The sequence below is a fragment of the Giraffa tippelskirchi genome, chromosome 3 (genome assembly GCF_054371585.1).
Source record: "Giraffa tippelskirchi isolate mGirTip1 chromosome 3, T2T-mGirTip1v1.2.pri, whole genome shotgun sequence".
NCBI classification, from domain to species: Eukaryota; Metazoa; Chordata; class Mammalia; order Artiodactyla; family Giraffidae; genus Giraffa; species Giraffa tippelskirchi.
Window position 1 is genome coordinate 155,306,876 of NC_137277.1, and position 19,450 is coordinate 155,326,325.

The following is a 19,450-nucleotide window of genomic DNA, read 5'->3' on the forward strand; positions in this document are numbered from 1 at the left end:
GTGAAAGTGTAGAGAATCAAGCATAATTTGGCTGGGATCTCAACAAATGCCTGTATGCAGGTTAAGAAGCAATTGTTAGAGCCCCACATGAAACAATGGACTGGTTCAAAACTGGGAGAGGAGTAGGTTAAGGTTGCATATTGTCACCCTGCTTATAACTTCTATGCAGAGTACATCATGTGAAATGCCAGGCTGCACAAAGCTCAAGTTGGAATAAAGATTGCTGGGAAAAATATCAATAAACTCAGATATGCAGATAACACTACGCTTATGGCAGAAAGCAAAGAAGAACTAAAGAGCCTCTTGATGAAACTGAAAGAGGAGAGTGAAAAATCTGGCTTAAAACTTAGCATTCAAAAAATGAAGATCATGAAATCTGGTCCCATCGCTTCATGGCAAATAGATGTGTAAACAATGGAAACACTGACAAACTTTCTTTTCTTGGGCTCCAAAATCACTGCACACATGGACCACGGCCTTGTCTAATTCAATGAAACTATGAGCTATACCATCTAGGGCCACCAAAGACTGACGGGTCATGGTGGAGAGTTCTGACAAAAAGTGGTCCACTGGAGAAGCGAATGGCAAACCACTTCAGTGGTTTAATTCCTGCCTTAAGAACAGTATGAAAAGGCAAAAATATAGGACACTGAAAGATGAACACCCCAGCAGTAGGTGCCCAATATGCTGCTCTCCAGTATCCGTGGAAAATAACTCCAGAAAGAATGAATAGACAGAGCCGAAGCGAAAATGACACACAGTTGTGGATGTGACTGGTAATAGAAGTAAAGTCTGATGCTGAAAAACATTATTGCATAGGAACCTGGAATGTGAGGTCCATGAATCAAGGTAAATTGGAAGTGGTCAAACAGGAGATGGCAAGAGTGAACATCGACATTTTAAGATTCAGCGAACTAAAATGGACTGGAATGGCTAATTTAATTCAGATGACCATTGTACATACTACTGTGGGCAAGAATTCCTTAGAACAAATGAAGTAGCCCTCATAGTCAACAAAGAGTCCAAAATGCAGTACTTGGGTGCACTCTCATAAATGACAGAATGATCTCTGTTCATTTCCAAGGTAAGCCATTCAATATCATGCTAATCCAAGTCTATGCCCCAAACAACAATGTTGAAGAAGCTGAAGTGGAATGATTCTATGAAGATCTACAAGAACTTCTAGAACTAACACCCAAAAAAGATGTACTTTTCATCACAAGGGACTGGAATGAAAAAGTAGGAAGTCAAGAGATACCTGGAGTAACAGGCAAGTTTGGCCTTGGAGTAGAAGATGAAGCCAGGCAAAGGCTAACAGAATTTTGCCAAGAGAACGCATTGGTCATAGCAAACACCCTCTTCCAACAACACAAGAGAAGACTCGACACATGGACATCACCAGATGGTCAATACTGAAATCAGATTGATTACATTCTTTGCAGCCAAAGATGGAGAAGTTCTATAAAGTCAGCAAAAACAAGACTGGGAGTTGACTATGGCTCAGATCTTGAATTCCTTATTGCCAAATTCAGACTTAAAATGAATAAAGTAAGGAAAATCACTAGACCATTCAGGTCAAATCCCTTACAGTTTTACAGTGGGAGTGACAAATGGATTCAAGGGATTAGATCTGATAGACAGAGTGCCTGAGGAACTATGGACGAAAAATCATGACATTGTACAGGAGGCGTTGATCAAGACCATCCCGAAGAGAACAAATGCAAAAAGGCAAAATGATTGTCTGAGTAAGCCTTACAGATAGCTGAGAAAAGAAGAGAAGCAAAAGACAAAGGAGAAAATGAAAGATATACCCATTTGAATGTAGAGTTCCAAAGAATAGCAAGGAGAGATAAGAAAGCCTTCCTCAGCGATCAATGCAAAGAAATAGAGGAAAACAATAAAATGGAAAGATCAGAGATGTCTTCAAGAAAATTAGAGATACCAAGGGAACGTTTCATGCAAAAATGGGCACAATAAGGGACAGAAATGGTCTGGACATAACAGAAGCAGAAGATATTAAGAAGAGGTGACAAGAACATAAGAAGAACTATACAAAAAAGATCTTCATGACCCAGAAAACCACGATGGTGTGATCATTCACCTAGAGGCAGACATCCTGGAATGCGAAGTCAAGTGGGCCTTAGGAAGGAAGCATCACTACAAACAAAGCTAGTGGAGGTGATGGAATTCCAGTTGAGCTATTTCAAATCCTAAAAGATGACGCTGTGAAAGTGATGCACTCAATATGCCAGCAAATCTGGAAAACTCAGCAGTGGCCACAGGACTGGAAAAGATCTGTTTTCATTCCAATCCCAAAGAAAAGCAATGTCAAAGCATGCTCAAATTACTGCACAATGGCACTCATCTCACACGCTGGCAAAGTGATGCTTAAAATTCTCCAAACCAGGCTTCAACATTATGCAAACTGTGGACTTCCAGATGTTCAAGCTGGATTTCGAAAAGGCAGAGGTACCAGAGATCAAATTGCTAACATCCCTTAGATCCTTGTAAAAGCAAGAGGGTTCTAGAAAAACATCTACTTCTGCCTTATTGACAATGCCAAAGCCTTTGACTGTATGGATCACAACAAACTGTGGAAAATTCTTCAAGAGATGGGAATACCAGACCACCTGACCTGCCTCCTGAGACATCTGTATGCAGGTCAAGAAGCAATAGTTAGAACTGGACATGGATCAACAGACTGGTTCTATATCGGGAAAGGAGTCTGTCTAGGCTATATATTGTCACCCTGCTTAGTTTACTTATATGCAGAATACATCATGAGAAATGTTGGGCTGGATGAAGCACAAGCTGGAATCAAGATTGCCAGGAGAAGTATCAATAACCTCAGATATACAGATGACACCACACTTAGGGCAGAAAGTGAAGAAGAACTAAAGAGCCTCTTGATGAAAGTGAAAGAGGAGAGTGAAAAAGTTGGCTTAAAACTCAACATTCAAAAAACTAAGACCATGGCAGGTGGTCTCATCATTTAATGGCAAATAGATGGGGAAACAGTGGAAAGACTGTCAGACTTTCCTTTCTGGGGGGCTCCAAAATCACTACAGATGGTGATTGCAGCCATGAAATTAAAAGACACTTGCTCCTTGGAAGAAAAGTTATGACCAACCTAGACAGCATATTTCTGCTTTATTGACTATGCCAAATCACAGCACGCCAGGCCTCTCTGTCCATCACCACGTCCCGGAGTCTACCCAAACCCATGTCCATCGAGTCAGTGATGCCATCCAACCATCTCATCCTCTGTCATCCCCTCTCCTCCTGCCCACAATCCTACCCAGCATTAGGGTCTTTTCCAATGAGTCAACTCTTCTCATGAGGTGGCCAAAGTATTGGAGTTTCAGCTTCAACATCAGTCCTTCCAATGAACACCCAGGACTCATCTCCTTTAGGATGGGCTGGGTGGATCTCCTTGCAGTCCAAGGGACTCTCAAGAGTCTTCTCCAACACCACAGTTCAAAAGCATCAATTCTGCGGCGCTCAGCTTTCTTCACCATCCAACTCCCACATCCATACATGACCACTGGACAAACCATAGCCTTGACTAGATGGACCTTTGTTGGCAAAGTAATGTCTCTGCTTTTAAATATGCTATCTAGGTTGGTCATAACCTTCCTTCCAAGGAGTAAGCATCTTTTAATTTCATGGCTACAATCACCATCAGCAGTGATTTTGGAGCCCAAAAAATAAAGTCTGACACTGTTTCCACTGTTTCCCCATCTATTTCCCATGAAGTGATGGGACCAGATGCCATGATCTTAGTTTTCTGAACGTTGAGCTTTAAGCCAACTTTTTCACTCTCCTCTTTCACTTTTATCAAGAGGCTCTTTAGTTCTTCTTCACATTCTGCCATAAGGGTAGTGTCATCTGCATATCTGAGTTTATTGATATTTCTCCCAGCAATCTTGATTCCAGCTTGTGTTTCTTCCAGCCCAGCGTTTCTCATGATGTACTCTGCATATAAGTTAAATAAGTAGGGTGACAATATACAGCCTTGACGTAGTCCTTTTCTTATTTGGAACCAGTCTGTTGTTCCATGTCCAGTTCTAACTGTTGCTCCCTGACCTGCATACAGGTTTCTCAAGAGACAGGTAAGATGGTCTGGTATTCCCATCCCTTTCAGAATTTTCCATAGTTTACGGTGATCCACACAGTCAAAGGCTTTGGCATAGTCAATAAAGCAGAAATAGATGTTTTTCTGGAACTCTCTTGCTCAGTCCAGTGCAGGTAGTAGCTATTGTTCAGAACACTGTTGCCAAGTCTGCTCAAATAATTTAGGGTCTCCATCTCAGCTCACACATTCATTGAGGGGCAACAAATGTGCCTGTGTTTGTATAGGTTAAACTACATCATTCCTTAAAAATATATGTATTTGTCATGATTTTTGTGTATGTAAACAATCAGAAGCCATATATTTTCCTCATTTTGTTTCATTTTTCTGAACTCCATTTTAACCCACATCTGGGTTTATAAAACAAAAAGTTTTAGTATAAGCAGGAGAAATGAACCTAGATCTATGAAATATATATTGGCTTTTTGTGTGTATGTGTTAGTAGCACAGTTGTGTCCGACTGTGTGACCCCATGGGCCGTAGCCTGCCAGGCTCCTCTGTCCATGGAATTCTCCAGGCAAGAACACTTAGATGGGTAGCGATTCCCTTCTCCAGGGGATCTTCCCAACCCAGGGACCGAACCCGAGCCTCCTGTATTGCAGGCAGATTCTTTACCATCTGAGCCACCACAAAAGCCTTATATTGGCTATAAAATAAGCAAATAGTCATTGTTGGCAGAATTACATATTTAGATATCTTCTTGTAAAGCAATAGTCAACTGCATTACAGAACCAACTCAAGAAAAGTAAACTTACAAGTAGATAAAACTGAATTTTGTTTTGACATTGAGAAATCTGACAGTTAAACCTGAGAGTTAACACAGAACAGATCAGAGTATTTCTGAAATAAGGAGGTTGACTTGCCCAATTCATTTTAAGTCATTTACATGTATTTGTCTAAGGCTTCTGGCTGACTCTTAAGAAAAGCTGTTTATATTCCAACAATGTGAAAGTCAAGTTAAGGAAAAATTAATCTATATTTTCAGCTAAATAAGAAATGCAAATAATTTTACTTCAAAACTATATTAACAATCTCAATGGCGCTCAAGTCATTAAAATCATGTTATGAATAGCAATATATACCGCTGATACTAAAGCTGCTTATTTGCCAATGACCCAAAGTAAGTTAACTGAATGTTTACACTGAAGAAAACAATAAACTTTGTGATGCTAAACAAGGAAACGATAGAAAATAATGTGAAAAAATCACGTTGTTATTAGTTAGAAAATAAAATACTTGTGTCTCTTTACCATAATGTTTTCTAGCAACATCTCCCCCAGAATATACTGATATTAAAATGATCATGGTTTGAGGCAACAGTGACATCTTGGGCAGAGCTACATCCTTTTCTTTGCATGTCACTAAACTGTTCTTTGATGTTGATTTTACTGAAACTTAAAACTTTACTCTTGGCTCCCATTCACATACTTCCAAAAATGTTAGGTCCCTTCCAATTTCAGCCCTGTATTATAATTCTGTGTGTATATAAATAGAATGTCTTTCTAATCTTTATATTCCCCAAATTCATAGCCCAATACATTGGCCAGAATGCCTCATCAATAAGTGTTTTATGAACAAATGACTGACAGCTAGTGCGTAGGTTCACTGAAGATGTTCCATCATCTTAACTATAACACGATAATGCACTTTTTATTTTTCAGTACCCAGCAATTAAATGTTCTTGCCTCCATAGAAACCTAAGCTTTTGGTTACTGTGACATGTTAGTGAAAATAAAAGTGTTACATCTCTTCCTCTAGGAAGGCAGTATATTTTGCCTCAATTCAGTTATAGACTCTTCAACCTGATTAAAAAGAAATGTACTTTTTGAGAGTCTATAGAGTTGTACTAACACATTGAAGCTAACCTCAGAAAGTATTTTTTGTCATTTCTGTTTGTTTTTTCCTCAAAAAGCGTTTATGGGGGGGCGGGGACTTCCCCGGTGGTCCAGTGGTTGTGACTTTGCCATTCAGTGCAGGGGTGCTGGTTCGATCCCTGGTCGGGGAGCTAATATCTCACATCTTTACAGGCCAAAAACCACAAAAAAACATAAAACGGAAACAATATTGTAACAAATTCAAGACTTTAAAAATGATACACATTAAAAAAAAGTTTTTATGGGCATTTAAGGGAAATCAGTGTCCAACTATCTAATGCTCTTTTCTTTTCTAATATTACATTATGAAAATTTCCCAGCTACCAGAAATTATACTAACCATTTTGGTTAAATAACATTTTTTAGGCAAATTTAATTCCCTTTTAAATGTTATCTATTTGAACATTGTCAAGTGCTAATGCTAAAGCACAAAGTTAACCATTTCAAAGGCAGTCGTTAATTTTCTATAATTCTAAATTATTATATTCAGGGTTCTATTTACTTCCTGATTCTCCAAAATGTGATTTCTCCACATTTCTTGGATGTTTAATAAAAGAATATGAAATATGCATTTATATCATTTATATTTGACAATTATGTAGCAAAAGAGTTCCTAATAATAAATTCAAAATAAAGACAGACAAAAATTTCTCCTCTATCTCTGTAATGATTTTACATGCAAAACATGGTGGGAATCAACAAGCTATTCTGAACACAATAATCAGAACAGATTACCACTGGAAGAATAAAATCTGTCATCATGAAAGTGGATGTTATATCTTCCCCCTAGAGAGAAATCATGATTTAATGTTTACATTTTAGTCCTTGCTAAATCTTCATCCTTCTTTCAGAGTAATGGCAATATTCTTATTCTTACCTTCACATCCCCTGACTCCTCTTCCTTTTGAGGCGTCTTGGTCAAATCTTTTCTTCTGAAATAGAAAGATGAAAGAGCTCTCATTAGCTCTTAAGACAGATGAGGTTGGACCTTCCCTCTGATAATAAATAGTTAAGGATATGGTTTTTCCAGTGGTCATGAATAGATGTGAGAATTGGACTATAAAGAAAACTGAGCGCTGAAGAATTGATGCTTTTGAACTGCGGTGTTAGAGAAGACTCTTGAGAGTCCCTTGGACTGCAAGGAGATCCAACCAGTCCATCCTAAAGGAGAACGGTCCTGGGTGTTCATTGGAAGGGCTGATGTTGAAGCTGAAACACCAATAGTTTGGCCACCTCATGCGAAGAGCTGACTCATTTGAAAAGACCCTGATGCTGGGAAGGATTGGGGGCAGGAGGAGAAGGACAGAGGATGAGATGGTTGGATGGCATCACTGACTCAATGGACATGGGTTTGGGTAAACTCCAGGAGTTGGTGATGGACAGGGAGGCCTGGCGTGCTGCGGTTCATGGGGTCGCAAAGAGTCGGATGCAACTGAACAACTGACCTGAACTGAACTGAACTGAATGGGCAATAATAATAGCAAATACATATCTAATGTTTGTTATGTACAAGGAATCTACTCACAATAAAGGACATTACTTCTATTATACTCTCCATCTTACAAATGATAAAAGTGAGGCAAAGAGGTCAGTAATTGTTCCAAAGCTCCAGAGCAAGTGCGCAACAGAGCTGTGATTGGCAGTGGATCTACGGGCAGAAAGGAGACTAAAGCAACTTGGTAATAGTGTTTTGATTTGACACTCTGGTTATGAAGACAAAAAAAGAGTCATACAAAGCACTGTACTCTAAATGGTAAGTCATTTCTGACAGAGGTATATGTTAGCAATCTGAAAATTATTTTATATGTGTAAACTGGAACTCAACAAATAAGTAAGTATACTGTAAATGTTGAGAGTTCCTCACTGTCAGTGAATACTACTCAGCAATGTAAGATTATAAATACGCACAAAGGGCTTGTTAGAATGCATCCTGTGAGAGTGGCTTGGAATTGGAATATTTGTAAGGATTGGGCTTCTGTGGTGGCTCAGACGGTAAAGAATCTGCCTGTAATGCAGATCTGAGTTCAATCCTTGGGTCAGGAAGATCCCCTGGAGAAGGGAATGGCTACCCACTCCAGTACTCTTACCTGGAGAATTCATCAACAGAGGAGCCCGGCAGGCTACCATAAGAATTAATCTTATTTTAAGGTATGTATTTTAATGCATATTGTATGTGTTGTGTGCTGAGTGGTGTCTGACTCTTTGCGACCATCTGGACTGTAGCCTGCCAGGCTCCTCTGTCCATGGAATTTTCCAGGCAAGATACTGGAGTGGGTTACCATTTCCTGCTCCAAGGCATCTTCCCAACTCAGGAATCAAATCTGCATTTCTTATATCTTCTGCATTGGCAGGTGGATTCTTTACCACTGTGCCACCTTGGAAGCTCAAAAAGAGGATAGTCGCTTTGTTGTGGAGAAATCTGACAAGCACCACCTGAACTGATGATCAAGATTAACAACACCAGTCATCAGACATATTGATAGCATTCAACTCTGATACAATACATTAAAAAAGGCACAGCTCTTCTGTGGTTTTCTTCCTCAAAATTCATATTCTCAGTCTAATCATTATGAAACATCAAATGAACCCAACTGAGAGACATTCCACAAAACACCTGACCACTACTCTTCTAAAGTGTCAAGGTCATAAAAATCAAGGAAAGATTGAGAATCTATCATAGGTTGGAGGAAACTATGGAGACATGACAACTAATATAGTGCACCATCCTGAGTTGAGTTCTGGAACACAAAAAGGACATTAGTATAAAAACTAGGGAACCTTGAATAAAGTCTTTAGTTTCATTAGTAGCATTGTACCAAGATTTAATTGCTAGTTTTGATTATTTCACCACTGTTATGTTAGATGGTAACACTAGGGAAATTAGAGTGAAGAGTAAATAAAAACTCTTAATACTATTTCAATTCTTCTGTAAGCCTAACATTTTTTGCAAGAGTTAAAATGAAATCCAGTAACAAATACAAAATGTGCTCACACAAATGTCCATAGCAGCAACACTCTTAATTGTATTTTTAAAAAAAACAAAACAAAACTAGAAACAACCCTAACATCCATGAACAGTTGAGTGAATAAATATGTTGTGGTATTTATACAATGGAATATTACTCACCTTTGGGGGAAAAAAAACTATAGCATGGATCATTGTCAAAAAATTTATGCTAAGCAAATGAGACACATGAAAAAATAACTACTGAATAATTCTATTACTATGAAATCATTGAAATTTTAGAATTAAAAAAACCTCTAATCTATAATGATAGAAAGCACATAAGTCATTGCCTGGAGTTTGTTGTGGTGGAAATAAAATACTGACCGAAAAGAGAGGTAATGTAATTTTGGTGGATGATAAAAATACAATTTGATCAAGGTGGGTTCCATGGATAATTGCATTGTTCAAAACTTATCAAACCTTACACTTAAAATGGGTTCATTTTATTGTATGTAAATAATATCTTGGGCTTACCAGGTGGCGCAGGGGTAAAGAATCTGCCTGCCAATGCAGGAGATGCAGGAGACGAGGGTTCAATCCCCGGGTCAGGAAGAACCACTGGAGTAGGAAATGGTAAACCACTCCAGTATTCTTGCCTGGGAAATCCCATGGACAGAGGATCCTGGTGGGCTGCAGTCTATGGGGGTCACAAACAATCAGGCATAACTGGGCATGCACACATAAATAAAATTAGTTGAAAACTAAGAAAAAATAATCACCAAAAGATTTAATTTACATGCTTTGCTAATTTCACATGGTGGCATAACCTGGCCATGATTTCTGGTGTATGAATGAATTCTGGTGCCCACGTCTTCATATTTGGCATTGCCCCAGAACTATTTTCTGTGGAAACATCCTCTGCCAGCCCTGTGCTGAGATAGAAGAGCCATCTCTCCAGACAACTGCTCTGATTGGCTTCTTCAGTTTCACTAAAAACTTTGATTCTTCTCCTCAATCTGGCACATTATCAAAGCCTATTGATCCGTCCTGAGTTAGCAATATAAAATATCGCCTTTCAGGTCTCACCAAAAATTGAACCCTGGAGCACCATGTTGTTAATTCTCATTAAAATCGTGACCGTTTTTTTTATTTTTGGATCTTTGGATCTTTGTTGCTGCGCACTGGCTTTCTCCAGTTTCAGTGAGCAGGGGCTGCTTTCTAGCAGCAGTGTGCAGTTTTTCATCATGGTGGCTTCTCACTGCATGGCACATCCTCTAGGCGAGAGGGCTCAGTAGTTGTGGAGCACGGGCTTAGTTGCTCCTTGGCATGTGGGATCTTCCTGGACCAGGGATCGAACCCCTGTTCTCTGCATTGGCAGGTGGATACTGGCCTGTCAGGGAAGTCCCTAGATTTTCTTCGAATAGATCGTACTTTGGCATGACTATAAGCTTGAGTTGAGAAAACTATTAGGGAAAATATAAAAGTCAATATTGTTATCTACTAATTTATTCAACTTTTAAAAACTTGATTTATGATGTGCTAACATTGAGGAATCTGTGAGAAATCCCAGTGGCTGTGTAATGTGGCGAATGGAGTTTCTAAGTCTCAGGTGGTGAATTGTTTTAATTGAGAGATGGTAGCCAATATATTGAACAACCTGTGAGTTGTTGAACAACCTGTGAACAACAACAACCAACTCACAGACACTGGTCTACCAGGAGGAACACCTCTGGAGTGCTGGAGCAGTTATGAAGTATCCTTGCTTTGCCAAATTTCATCCCTGGTTGCTGGATGTTGTGCACAAGCAAGGAATACAGAGGGATGGAGAAAAGGCATTCAAGGCAATGGCTATTTTACCCATCAGTAAGGAAGTACTTCAGCATTTTAATAACCAGGATGGCCATGCTAATAATGCATAGTCACTGAATAGCAATCTTGAATGGAGTTGAATATGTTTATTAGTATACCAGCTAATAGCTTATTTATGAAGACCACTGGGAGAAATTTCTTTCAGAATGATATAAAGCTATACAGTTCTTAAGCATCTGGCTTTTAAAAAATGTATCCCAAGGACATTCTAAAATCTCAAAAATCTCTTTTTCTCTCTGGCTATTTGGAAGCATAGAACTGTATTTGCAGCCAAATTTAACTATGCTATTAAACATTTTAAAAAGAAGAAACCTTGTATTTTTGCATTTGGCTGTGCTTTATCCTTATTCTAATTTCTTATCTTTTGAGTGCTTCTTCTCGTAAACCTATTTGTGTAATATTCTGTACATTTCTTAGGGAAATTTTTAACTTTAATATATTTTCAATTAAATACACATATTATACACACAAAAGGGATGGGTTAACTTTATCTGAGTTGGTGAAAAGAATGATATCTGAACTGGGAATTAAAAGACAAAGGTGTTTACTTGGTAGACACGGGAACAAGGACATTCCAGAGAGAAGTCACTGTATGTTTAAAGGCATAAATTTGTAACAGCATGACATGCTGTTGAACTTCAAGTAGGTCATTTTTAATTAGAACAAGTGGATGGAGTGAGGAGAGTTTTGCAGAGGCCAACTCACAAACAAAAACAATGAGTGCGGCTCCTGCACCTACTGGCTATGTGCACATGGGCAAGTGATTTATCCACTCTCAGTTTCCCCATCTGTAAAATGGGGATAAAAATAGTAACTACATCATGGATGATTTTAAAGATTAAATGAGTTAATGTTTGAATTCACCTAAAACAGTATTTGACTGATACATATATACATATATATATATAAGAGTTTGCCCTTTTTGTTACGTATGGTCTATTAGGGTAGAAAATCCCATGGACAGAGGGGCCTGGTGGGCTACAGTCCATGGGATCGCGAAGAGTCGGACATGGTTGAGCGACTTCACTTTCAATTTTTCCTTTCATGCACTGGAGAAGGAAATGGCAGTCCACTCCAGTATTCTTGCCTGGAGAATCCCAGGGACGGCGGAGCCTGGTGGGCTGCCGTCTATGGGGTCGCACAGAGTTGGACACGACTGAAGCGACTTAGCAGCAGCAGCAGCAATGAGACGCAAACTTCACCCCTCTATGGTGAGATGAAAACTTAACTCCTCTAACTCCAAGCTCAGTGCTCTTTCCATCCCACCACTGACTTATTAGGAACTCAAAGAGAGGTACAAGGAAAGGACCATAGCAAAAGAGAGACAGTAACCACTCCAGCATTCTTGCCTGGGAAATCCCGGGGAAAAAGGAGCCTGGCAGGCTACAGTCCATGGAGTCGCAAAGAGTCGGACACGACTTAGTGACTATACAACAACAACAAAATCTCAAACACTACTTTCATCCCTTTGTGATTTTCCTGAGGGTTAGTATATGCCTAGGGAGTCTGTGGCTTTCAATATTTAATAAAGCTTCAAGCAACCCCTGCATATCTAAGAGAAAGGAATATCTCAATCTATCACGTAAAACACTATTTCTCAAAATGAGACTAGCTTATGTATTTGAAACATTTAACAAGAACATTATGGTTCTTCTTGTTGCCTAAAGTAAAATTCAAATTTTCAAATGGTTTTAGATTCTAATCATGGTAAAGTAGTTCTAATTCTAGACAACAGCAGCATTCTCTGTTCCCTCTCAGGGAGACCTGGCATCACAAGCTGGTTAGATTGCTCCTTATCTGATTGGAGCTTTGTCAGGAATTCTCATCTCTTACACCTGTCTGTAAGGTGTAAGAGGCAACACCACTTCAGATCATTGACTCATGGCACTGGAATGAAACTAACAATTGGGAATGAAACTAGAAGTCTTATTGACAACAATGGCATGGCAGGCTCATGAACCAGAGCTATGGCTTCATGTTGATAACAAGTAGTGGCTAGAACATTTTCCTTGCAATTAAATTCCTGAGACACTTCTTTCTTGAATCAGATCAAAACTCACATTTTAAAGCAGGTATTTATGAACTTCCTCCAGCCTCACCTGTCAGTATAATATACTAAAAACAACAGAGCTGCAACCTGGTGTGGGGTAGAAATGGGGGGGAGGGTAGAAGGGAAGTTTGAGAGGGAGAGGACGTACGTTATGGTAAGGCAGAAACCAATATAACATTGTAAAACAATTATTCTCCAGTTAAATAAATAAGTAAAAGAAGATATTGTATAAAAGGAAAAATGAAAACATTAGAGCTCTATATTCCAGACAAGCATTGCAACTACTATAGGGTATGTTTTTAAAAAGTGAAACATCAATTATCTTATTCTATTGTGAAGGCAAAGCAACTATAGAATAAAACAAAATATATGGACCTAACCATTGCCCTTAAGAAAGAAAACGGTTCCGCTGTAAATAAACACAAGCATTTGGCAGAGAAGACTGCTAATCCTTCTTCGATCTCCAGACATAGTCATTTAACAAATGCAGCCATAAACAATCTAACGCCATCCCTTTTTTGTGTGCTTGTTTGTTTCACAGTCTGGGCAGGACACTTCACTGCTCTGTATTCCACTTCTTTATACACCATGAAGATGATAAAAAAAATGTATTACTATCTGAAACTAATTAATTTTTAATTGATCTGACTGGTGATAAAATGCTCTATAATAATGACAAGTACAATATAAATTATGGACAAAAAGCAGTCATCTGGCAGACTGCATTACTGTGGAAGCATTTATGATCTTTCTCAAACATTCTGCAAAAGTGTAAATCAATATGGAGGGTGCTAGACAATAGAGTGAGTGGAGATGCTTTTCATTCAGAATAAGTGAGAGCCACAAGAGTCTAGGCAGATGGTTCAAAGGTCAAAGTGCTTTCATAGGTGCTCACAGACAAATGAATTAGCATCCTTACATTTAGCATCTACCGACTTCACTTTCACTTTTCACTTTCATGCATTGGAGAAGGAAATGGCAACCCACTCCAGTGTTCTTGCCTGGAGAATCCCAGGGATGGGGGAGCCTGGTGGGCTTCTGTCTATGGGGTCGCACCGAGTAGGACATGACTGACGCGATGCAGCAGCAGCAGCAGCAGCAGCATTCAATTCTACTCACCTGAAACTGCTCCTTTGCATACTTTGTCAGACTCATAAGTCTATAAGACACTAGGTGTGAGAGAGTCTTGGGGCTCATAGACCCTGATAACTATGACAATTACACCAATATTGAATTAAACTTTATAGCAAATGTCACATTAAAAGTGGGAAGCATACATTGTTATAGAAACATAAATAATGCACAGTGTCTGCCATTAGTAAGCATTTAAGAGAAATGTACGCATTCAGTGAATGAAAAGTTCTGGACAAGGGTTCATGGAATATGGACTTAGGTATTTACAACTTAGGCATGGTAACTACATATTCAAATCATTATATAAATCAATGGAAATATACATGTAAAAAGAGAGTCATATCTATGAAAACTAAGTTGAATGCTTTGGAAAGACTCCATAAATGTAAATCCGTCAAAAATCTTTATCAATTCAGGTATATCAAGATAACTAAAAATTTAAAGGGAAAATCATAAAATAGGTCAAAGAAATTTGTAGTCTAATGTCTTCACAAGTATCTTTAAATTCTCCTTCCTCTTTAAGTAAAATAAATCTGGAAACTGTATATGATATATGATGAATTTTATTTTATCTTAAACTTTTTATTTCATATTGGAGTATAGCAGATTAACAATGTTGTGATAGTTTAAGGTGGACAGCAAGAGAGATCAGCCATACATATACACATACAGGTATCCATTCTCCCCCAAACTACCCTCCCATATGATGAATTTTAGATGTGCATTAGGCAAGAAGATGAAATTCAAAGCACAGAATGCAGAATAAAGGAAAAGACCTGGCATAATATAAGCATATTGACAAATTGAAATTAATTTTAGAGCTACTTAAATAAAAATAAAGCTAATATGTATTATTTTTAAGCTTCCTTAAAGAAATAAGTTTTTTCAACTACCCAACCAATCATTGAACCTAATGTCAGAAAACAGGACTTTATCTCAAATATACACGAAACAACTTTACAGATCTTTAAGCTTTATAGAAATTTTACTTATGTGCACCCTTGTGTGTTTTTTACCAATAATCTACCAAGTCAATAAATAGAGATTCCCCTGAGCACCAATCAACTGACAGGCATGTGTTTGGTTATGAAGCCAAAAGGATGCATACTGTGACTTGAAAGGAGAGAATGCAAAATGCCAACAATCATAAATTGGAAGTGGAATCCAAAGAGCCTTCCTTAACCTCAAACTCAATGGCTTTACCAGAAATAACTAACTAGCTAACTAACTAACTCCTCTCTCACTCTCTCTCCACTCACTCTGTGTGTATGTGTGTGTATAATGTTTAGATATATGATATGTATATCATAATTCTGTACACCTATACCAGATATAAGAACCCTGTAGCTCAGACAGTAAAAAATCCTCCTGCAATGCAGGAGACAGGGGTTTGATCCTGGAGTTGGCAAGATCCCCTGGAGTAGGAAATGACAACCCATTCCAGTATTGTTGTCTGGAGAATTAAATGGACAAAGGAGCCTGGTGGCCTACAGTCCATGAGGTTGCGAAGAGTCAAAAACAACTAAGAAATTAACACTATACCATATATACTTGTGCCTACATAACATATACATGCCTATAAATACACAGTCACACATCTGTCTACAAAACACTGAACACTCCACTTCCCCTTAATCTTAGTCTTATAAACTCAATTTCCAGCCAATAATGTGATGTTTCAGAACCAAAATTACTTGAAAAAGAACTTCACACCTAGCTTGCGCCTTCCTAGATTTCTTTTCTGTGGCACTGTGTTCTCAAACTTTACTTCTGACATTTAAAAAGCCTTGCTGCTGATCTTAAATCATAGAACTTAACACATAAACAATATGGCCTACATTTTACAAACACTTTGAGTCTATTCATTAATCTATATAATATCTTCACAAAGTGAATGATTGTAATTTTCACAGGCTTTTTTTTCCCCATGACAAAACTGAGACTCAGTTAAAGTATCTGATAAAAAGGACATTTATGAAACTTAATTCAACACAATTCAACTTAATTCAACACCAGATGGTCAATACTGAAATCAGATTGATTATATTCTTTGCAGCCAAAGATGGAGAAGCTCTATACAGTCAGCAAAAACAAGACCTAGAGCTGACTGTGGCTCAGATCATAAACTCCTTATAGCCAAATTCAGACTTAAGCTGAAGAAAGTAGGGAAAACCACTACCATTCAGGTATGAACCTAAATCAAATCCCTTACGATCATACAGTGGAAGTGAGAAATAGATTCAAGGGATTACATCTGATTGTCTATCAATCAGCCTGAAGAACTGTGGATGGAGGTTTGTGACATTGTACAGGAGGCAGTGATCAAGACCATCCCCAAGAAGAGAAATGCAAAAAGGCAAAATTGTTGTCTGACGAGGCCTTACAAATAGCTGAGAAAAGAAGAGAAGCGAAAGGCAAAGAGAAAAGGAAAGGTATACCCATTTGAATGCCGAGTTCCAAAGAATAGCAAGGAGAGATAAAACAGCCTTCCTCAGTGTTCAATGCAAAGAAATGAAGGAAAACAATAGAATGGGAAAGACTAGAGATCTCTTCAAGAAAATTAGAGATACCAAGGGAACATTTCATGCAAAGATGAAAACTTGGTATGGACCTAACAGAAGCAGAAGATATTAAGAAGAGGTGGCAAGAATACACAGAAGACTATACAAAATAGACCTTCATGACCCATATAACCATGATGGTGTGATCACTAACCTACAGCCAGACATCCTGGAATGCGAAGTCAAGTGGGCCTTAGGAAGCATCACTGCGAATAAAGCTAGTGGAGGTGATGGAATACCAGTTGAGCTATTTCAAATCTTAAAAGATGATGCTGTAAAAGTGCTGCACTCAATATGAAATGTGAATACATCATGTGAAATGCTGGGCTGGATGAAGCACCAGCTGGAATCAAGATAGCTGGGAGAAATACCAATAACCTCAGATATGCAGATGACACCACCCTTACGGCAGAAAGTGAAGAGGAACTGAAGAGCCTCTTCATGGAAGTGAAAGAGGAGAGTGAAAGAGTCCCAGCAAATATGGAAAACTCATCAGTGGCCACAGGACTGGAAAAGGTCAGTTTTCATTTCAATCCCAAAAAATGGCAATGCCAAAGAATGTTCAAACTACCGCACAATTGCACTCATCTCACATGCTAGCAAAGTGATGCTCAAAATTCTCCAAGCCAGGCTTCAAATGTACATGAACTGTGAACTTCCAGATGTTCAAGCTGGATTTAGAAAAGGCAGAGGAACCAGAGATCAAATTGCCAACATCCACTGGATCATCGAAAAAGCAAGAGAGTTCCAGAAAAATAGCTAGTCCTGCTTTATTAATTATGCCAAAGACTTTGACTGTGTAGATCACAACAAACTGTTGAAAATTATTCAAGACATGGGAATACCAGACTACCTGACCTGCCTCCTGAGAAATCTATATGCAGGTCAAGAAGCAACAGTTAGAACTGGACATGGGACAACAGACTGGTTTCAAATAGTGAAAGGAGTATGTCAAGGCTGTATATTGTCACCCTGCTTATTTAACTTATATACAGAGTACATCATGTGAAATGCTGGGCTGGATGAAGCACCAGCTGGAATCAAGATAGCTGGGAGAAATACCAATAACCTCAGATATGCAGATGACACCACCCTTACGGCAGAAAGTGAAGAGGAACTGAAGAGCCTCTTCATGGAAGTGAAAGAGGAGAGTGAAAAAGTTGGCTTAAAACTGAACATTCAGAAGACTAAGATCATGGCATCCAGTCCCATCACTTCATGGCAAATACATAGGGAAACAATGGAAACAGTGAGAGACTTTATTTTTGGGGGCTCCAAAATCACGAGATGGTGATTGCCGCCATGAAAATAAAAGATGCTTGCTCCTTAGAAGAAAAGCTATGACCAACCTAGACAGCTTGCTAAAAAGCAGATACATTACTTTACCAACAAGGTCCATCTAGTCAAAGCTATGGTTTTCCAGTAGTCATGTATGGATGTGAGAGTTGGGCTATAAAGAAAGCTGAGCACCAAAGAATTGATGCTTTTGAACTGTGGTGTTGGAAAGACTCTTGGACTTGTTGGACTCTTGGACTTCTGGTTGGACTCAATGAGATCCAACTAGTCCATCCTAAAGGCAATCAGTCCTGAATATACATTGGAAGGACTGATGCTGAAGCTGAAACTCCAATACTTTGGCCACCTGATGTGAAGAACTGACTCACTGGAAAAGACCCTGATGCTGGGAAAGAATGAAGCCAGGAGGAAAAGGGGATGACAGAGGATGAGATGGTTGCATGGCATCACCAATGCAAGGGACATGAGTTTGCATAAGCTCCTGGAATTGGTGATGGAGAGGGAAGCCTGGCGTGCTGCAGTCCATGGGGTGAAAGAGTTGGACATGACTGAGGGACTGAACTGACTGAATTCAACACTATTATTTACAGAAGGAGAATGACATAGGAAAGATGAAATGACAGTTCAATAAATATCTACTGGGCCCTTATTGATTGCCTTACATGTGAAGGAGAAAAAGAAATTATTTCTGTCCTTAATGTGATTACAATGCAGTGTGATGTGTGTGAAGAGAGATTTGTTCAAAGCACAGTTGAAATACAGGGGTAGGAACAACTTACTGTTGTTTGTTGTGGGTGGGTAGGAGTGGTAGAAAATTTGTTCCTAAAATAACTTCAATGGAGTATCTTGAAGAATAGGATCTCCACTTAGTAGACAAAGAAAAGGACATTCTTACAAGAAAAACATTACATATCAATGCACGGAACTCCTTTTTCATCCAAATAAAAACATAGCAGTGCAGTAGGTCTGAATGAACCCCGAGGTTTCAATAGGAAATTGCAGAACATGATGAATAATCTTTATTCCATCTATGGAATTTTAATCTCCTTTGGACCTCCTGAAGATACTGCATTCTAGAAGAATTTCTCTATAAGTAAGCATTGCTCCAGTTCATTAATTTGAACAATAAGGAGAATAAATTGAAGGGAAGGAAGACCAGGATTAAGTTGTTGGACTGAGAATGAAAAAACGGTGGAAGTTTTCATTCTTATTTTAGAAGCAGGATTAATAACACTCAATGCCTTTAAATATAATTGATGACTTTTCTTCACTAGTGGCTTCCGAAAGTGTGCTGAACTTTTCCACTCCAAGTCATTCACAGGTTAATTGAGGGACAAGGTAGAATAAAATAGTACATAACCCAGCTCACTGGATTGCTGCATTACCAAATGGGCTAAGTATAGATTGAAAAATCACACAACTCAGTGTTTTATCTGAAGATATTCTCATCTAAAGTGACAGCAGTGTTTACCTCTTAACTTGAAGTCTGTTGTTGTTGTTAAGTCACTCAGTCGTGACAGACTTTTTGTGGCCCCACGGACTGCAGCACACAAGGCTTCCCTGTCCTTCACTATCTCCCAGAGCTTG

General features: G+C 38.7%; 1 long non-coding RNA gene across 4 annotated transcripts in view; it reads right to left on the reverse strand.

The window, feature by feature from the left end:
* Window positions 1–19,450, reverse strand: part of LOC145542894 (uncharacterized) — a 193,499-nt gene that overhangs the window by 131,231 nt on the left and 42,818 nt on the right. For 3 of the 4 annotated variants that reach the window (XR_014080216.1, XR_014080214.1, XR_014080215.1), the window contains one exon: window positions 6,884–6,938. This is a non-coding gene — a long non-coding RNA (uncharacterized LOC145542894). Of the gene's footprint in view, window positions 1–6,668; window positions 6,793–6,883; window positions 6,939–19,450 lie in introns of those variants that run through there. The other variant, XR_014080217.1, reaches the window with a different exon arrangement.